The sequence below is a fragment of the Suricata suricatta genome, chromosome 6, assembly GCF_006229205.1.
Source record: "Suricata suricatta isolate VVHF042 chromosome 6, meerkat_22Aug2017_6uvM2_HiC, whole genome shotgun sequence".
In the NCBI taxonomy this organism is placed as follows: Eukaryota; Metazoa; Chordata; class Mammalia; order Carnivora; family Herpestidae; genus Suricata; species Suricata suricatta.
In genome coordinates, this window is record NC_043705.1 from 2,396,007 (window position 1) to 2,402,331 (window position 6,325).

Below are 6,325 nucleotides of genomic sequence, written 5' to 3' on the forward strand. Positions count from 1 at the left end.
GGCGTGTCAGCGTCAGTTCATTGGCTAGGGGATGAAACCATTTATTCAGTCTGTTTCAATATTATTGTGTCTCTAAAGTTTTAAGGATCATATATTTTATATATTGTTGTTCAGAGTAGGTTCACAGTAAATACATATCTGCATATGTTAGTTTATTTCCCAATTTTGATTACACTGGCCAACAAATTAATAATTCAATGGACTGTTATTAGTTTAATAAAACATATAGGAAATTATTAATATTGTAAATATGAGAGCTATCTTTAATTTGTTTAGGTCTGACTTATTTTCAAAATGTCTATTCAGTTACAAAAAAACCATTAAACTATTAAGTTATCTGAGTTCCTAATAATAATGTGTCAGAACCCCTTTCTTATGTCCAATCTATTTTGAGTTCCTTGAATTTTATAGACCTGTATGCTTATATCCCTCCCCAGATTTGGGAAGTTGTCTGTTACTAATTCCTTATCTAAGCCTGCTGCCCCTTTCTCTTTCTTTGCTCTTCTGGATTTGTCATGATGAAGACATAGGTTTTCTAATGGGGTAACATGGGTTCTGTAGGTTTTTAAAACTCTTTTCAGGTCTATTTTTCTTTTATTCTTCTGACTGGATAATCTCAAAGCATCTATCTTTGAGCTCACTGAATCTTTTTTGTGCTTTGATGAAGTGTGTCCATCCTCTCTATTGACTTTTTTCAGTTCAATAATTGTGTTCTTCAGTTCTAGAATTTCCATGACTCTTTTTTTTATAGTTTTAATCTGTTAAACATAATTTTGTTTAAATATTATTGTTTTTCTGTTCTCTTTTAGATAAATATTCTGAACTCTATGCCAGGCAGTTTTGAGATCTCCATTTCTTTATGGTCAGTTGCTTGTGTTTTCTTTAATTATTTTTGTTTCAAGTTTTTATTTAAATGCTACCTAGTTAACATATAGTGTAATAATATTGGTTTCAGGAGTAGAATTTAGTAATTCATCACTATTCAACACCCAGTACCCATAACAATAAAGGCTCTTAATTTCTATCACTCATTTAGCCCATCTCCCAACCACCCCCCCTGCATCAACTCTCAGTTTGTTCTGCATTGAGTCTCTTATTGATTGCCTCCGACTCTTTTTTCCTCTTTCATTATGTTCATCTGTTTGTTTAGGGTTTTTAAAATTTTGTTTACGGTTTTTATTAATTTTGAGAGACAGTGACAGTGTGAGCAGGGGAGAGCCAGAGAGAGAGGGAGATACAGAATCTGAAGCAGGCTCCAGGCTCTGAGCAAGCTGTCAGCACAGAGCCCGACACGGGGCTCGAACCCATGAACCGTGAGATCATGACCTCAGTCGAAGCCAGAGGCTCAACCGCCTGAGCCACCCAGGTACCCCTATCTGTTTCTTTCTTAAATTTCACATATTTGTGAAATCATATGGTTTTTGTCTTTCTCTGACTGATTAGTTTTGCTTAGCATGATACACTCTAGCTCCATCCACATCATACCAAATGGCAAGGAGTTTCTTCTTTTGATGTCTAAGTAATGTTCCCTTGTGTGTATATATATATACATTTCCATGCATCAGAGGATGGACATTGGATTCTTTCCATAACTTGGTTATGGTTTGTCTTTCATTCTATTTGGTAGTGTCATGTTTCCCTGACACTTTGTGAACTTTATAGCATTGCATTGAGGAACTAGTCACTTTATCCAGATTTTAGACTGGATTTGACAGGATTCATCTTTTACCATCAGTTTCACCAGAAATTTTGGACAGGCCAGCAAGAAGGTATCACACATGGATCTGCTCCCAGAGTCCATGGGTAATTGGTCTTGACACTGTGTCTGCAGTGGTTCTGCATACTCAGTTGACACGCTTTTCTCTATGGGAGTGCTCTACAGCAGAGGAAATCACCTTGCCATGTTCCTGGTATGAGAGATTGGTGTCTCATGTACAAGAAAACTGTCCCTCCTACTTCTTTAATTTATTTTTTCTGTTACTGAAATTTTCTGCAATCCAGAAGTCAAGGAAAAATATGTTTGTGGATGGGTGGTTATTTATATCCATGTTTGTGTGAAGAGATGTAGGCCAGATCTCCTATCCTGCATTATCCAGACACAAATACCGCATGTGGAGAGGTAAAGATAACTGTTTTCAGTCATAGAAGTACTGAGGGAGACACAACACTACCATGCCTCTGAAAATTCAGAGTGAAGTGATCTCGAAATATCCCTGTATTCCCCAAACATGCATCAAAAAGAGGTGAGGACTAAGAGCCACAAATATTCCCAAGAGACAGCACAATACCAACCATATAGTGAAGCAATGACATTTGGTTATTTCCTAATAAATGAAAGAATAATACTAAAGGAAATCCTGATATTTCATATTTAATTTCTGTATTTAGTCTAGTAAAAGTGTTCATTAAGTAACACAGCCCTTAAATCAATACTATCATTTATTTACTTTTATAATGGTATTTATTCATATATATTTTTGGTGTCTATTTATTCATTTATATATGTATACTGCATATATATACACATATGTATACGTATAAATGAATTGTATTCAATTATTTACATATATATTTTTGTGTGTGTTGAGAGAGAGAGAGAGAAACATGGGAAGGGAAGAGAGAGGAAAGAGAGGATCCAAAGCAGGCTCCAAGCTCCGAGCTGTCAGTACAAGCCTGAGCCAGGCTTGAACCCATGAATCAGGAGATCATGACCTGAGCCAAAGTCGCAACGTAGATTGACTGAGCCACCAAGGCACCCCTATTTTTTATTTTAATTCTAACATAGTTAGCATATTTTAGTTTGAGATCTACAATATAGTGATTCAACAACTGTTTATATTACTCAGTTCTTATCAAGATAAGTGACCTCTTAATTCCTTAAACTTATTTCACCTATCCCGCAACCTAACTCCCCTCAGGTAATCATCTGTTTTCATTTTACTTGTTTGGTAAGTTCTACATATTAGTGACATCATATATTATTGTCTCTTTCTGACAGGATTACATTTCTTAGTCTCTTGCCCATTTTTTAAATTGAATTATTTGCTTCTTTTGGTGTTGTGTCAAATCTTTGTATGTTATGGAGAATAACCATTTATCAGATATTTCATTTGCAAAAGCTGCCTTCTTTATGTCCCTTTCTCTATCTAGAATAATCAAACCATAGAGTTTCTCTGTCTGGGTAACTTTACCTTAGTTTCTTTTTCCCCGCCTCCATCATTATTTTCCTCTTTCTCTCTCTGGATTAAGTCATTTAGTCTCTCTGCCTGGTCAACCTTTACTTTTTTCTTTTACCTTGCTCCTGCCATTTCTGTCTTTGTATGTGCTGTCCCATCAGCACTGACTCCACTGTGTTCTTTACTTGTAGTTGGTATTTCTGGTTCTTTGCTTTTGGATTATTTGTATTTGTTTGTTTGTTTTATTTGTGTGTTTGCATGTTTTCATGTTCTGTTTGTTTGTCTGTTTGTCTTCCTTTCCAGGGATACTTCAAGGAACAAATCAAAGCACACCTGGTGGAGTGTCCAAAACATCACGACAAGGAGAAAAACAAAATATCCGAAGTCACAACAGAGAGCAAGTAACACTCTCCAAAAACCACCTCCTTGAGCCAGGCTCTGAACAGTGTAAGGCCCCCCATGGACACCCCCATGGACAGTGTATGACCCTGCTCACAGGTGTGGAACACGTAACAAGCTTTGAAAACTCATAAGGGACAGAAATTTAGCCAAAATGATGAAACAGCAGAATTATCTTCAAAAGAAATTCCAAGAGGAAGTGACACCTAAGGAATTGATCAAAACAGATATAAGTGATATAGCTGAACAGGAATTTAGAATAAAAGTCCAAAGATTAATCACTGGGCTTGGAAAAAGTATAGAAGACAGCAGAGAAACTAACACTGCATAGATCAAGCAACTAAAAAATAGTCATGAAGAATTTAAAAATGCTACAAATGAGCTGCAAAATAAAATGGAGGTGGCCCCAACCAGGATTGAAGAGACAGAGTGGAGAAGAGGTGAATTAGAAGATAAAATTATAGAAGTCTTCTTTCTGCTTCACATACATTAAATATAGCCAGATGAAAACTAAACCATAGAAAATGGATTTGGGATTAAAACAACAGTATGCACAACCTGAACCACAAAACTCAGCAGGTATGTGGTCCTGAGAGGTTAGCTGGGGGAAAGTGGATCTGTGGAGGACAGGGGGCTGTTTTTGCCTACAGAGAGAGAACATAGAACACTCCCCAAAAAAGAAGCTGGAGAGAAAGTGGAAAGGTGGAAACTGCTGCAGGGACTGAACTAAATAGGGAGAAAGAAGAACGGAGAGGTTTTAAGGTCCACGAAGGCTCTATAAAAAGGGGAACCACAGAGTCTGAAACTCCACAGTTCAAATGCCTAGTGGTGCTCTGGTGGGAAGCGTGATTCCCAGGAGAGGAGTGGGTCTGGGAGGTACTTGGGCCATGCAAGATTTTCCACAATCCCAGAAACACTGCTGCCACACAATCTTGTGGAAGCTTTCTGCGGTGGGATGGCACCCAGCCGCAAGTCTCTGGACACTGGCAGCAGCAGGGTATCAGGAACAGTCCTGGGTGAGGCCAGCACCCAGGCATTGCTTGGTGAGAGCCTCCCCCAGAGGATCTGAGTGGGTCAGAGCCATAGTCTTTCAGAAGTGAGGGGTCAGGATATACAGCCACATCTCAGATAAGACTCAGGAGGTGGGTGCCACTGGCAACTGGATAGCGTGGTTTTGGACAGTGCAAACGTGGTGAGAGGAAGGAAGTGGAGAGAAAGGATGGGTGCACAATTCCTAGTGGGGAGAGCACAGAGTTCTGATGCTAGACTGGTATCTGTGTGACGCCATTTTCACTCCACCCGCCACAGGCACCTAAGGCACCAGGACGACATACCCCCTTAAGCTAAGCAGTGCCATCTAGTGGAGAAGGACGCTGTTACACTAATCCCCACCCAAGTAGGCCAGCTTCGCTCTTCAGAAACACCACAAATCTCTCCACCTGCTTAGTTTATGGACTGTAAAATGCTTCATAGTGTGACTGCTAAGGGAAAAGGATGTAATATCAATCATTTTTCAGTCTGTTTGCTGGCCTATCTATTCAATTATCTTTTTTCTTTTTCTTTTTCTTTTTTTGTTCCTTTTCTTTTACTTGAATACAAAAAGATTAAAAAAAAATTTATTTTCAATTTTTTATAAAAATATTTTCTGTTACCTTTTTTGACTAAATTTTTTACTTTTTTGTAAACTTTTCAAATTCTATTTTACTTCCATTATTTCAAGTTATTCTATTTCATCTTATTCATTTTCTCAAATTTTCAAAGATTTTTCCTTTCCTCTTTCCTTTTTTTCTCTAATCAATCAAGCTCTTTCAATAACCAGACCAAAACACATCTACAAACTCGCATCACTTATTTGATTGTGTGTGTGTGTTGTTTTTTAATTTTATTTTTTTTCCTTTTTTCTCATCAATTAAGCACCCTTAATAGCTGCACCAAAATGCATTTACAACCTTGCATCACATATCTGATTTTCTGTGTGTGTTGTTTTTAATTTTTTTAAATTTAATTTTTTCCATTTCTTTCTCTAATCAATCAACCTCTTTTTAAATACCAGACCAAAACACAACAAGGAACTAGCATCATTTATTTGAATTTTTTGTGGGTGTGTGCTTTTTCCCCTATATTTTCATTTAAAGTTTTTTACCTCATTAATTTCTTTTCTTATTGCAAAATGACAAAATGAAGAAATTCATCCCAAAAGAAAGAGCAGGAAGAAACGACAGCCAGAGATTTAACCAACACAGATACAGGCAAGATGTTTGAACAAGAATTTAGAATCACGATAGTAAAAATGCTAGCTGGGGTTGAAAATAGATTAGTTCCCTCTCTATAGAGGGAAAAGAAAAAAGAAAGTAAAAGCTAGTCAGGATGAAATAAGAAATGGATGTCACAATGGCAAGGATGGATGAGGCAGAGCAGTGAATCAGCGATAAAGAGGAAAAAACTTATGGAGAATAACAAAGTATAACAAAAGGGGGAAATTAACTAAAAGAGCATGATTTAATAATAAAAGAAATCAGTGACTCGTTAAAAAGGAAAAACATCAGAATCAAAGGGGTTCCAGAAGATGAAGAGAAAGTAAGGGGGTAGAAGAGTTATCTGGGCGAATCATAGTGGAATGCTTTCCTAAACTAAGGAAAGACACAGACATCAAAATCCAGGAAGCACATATGACTCCCACAATATTCAACAAAGACTGACCATCAACAAGGCATAGTCAAATTCACAAAATATTCAGTCAAGAAAAGAAT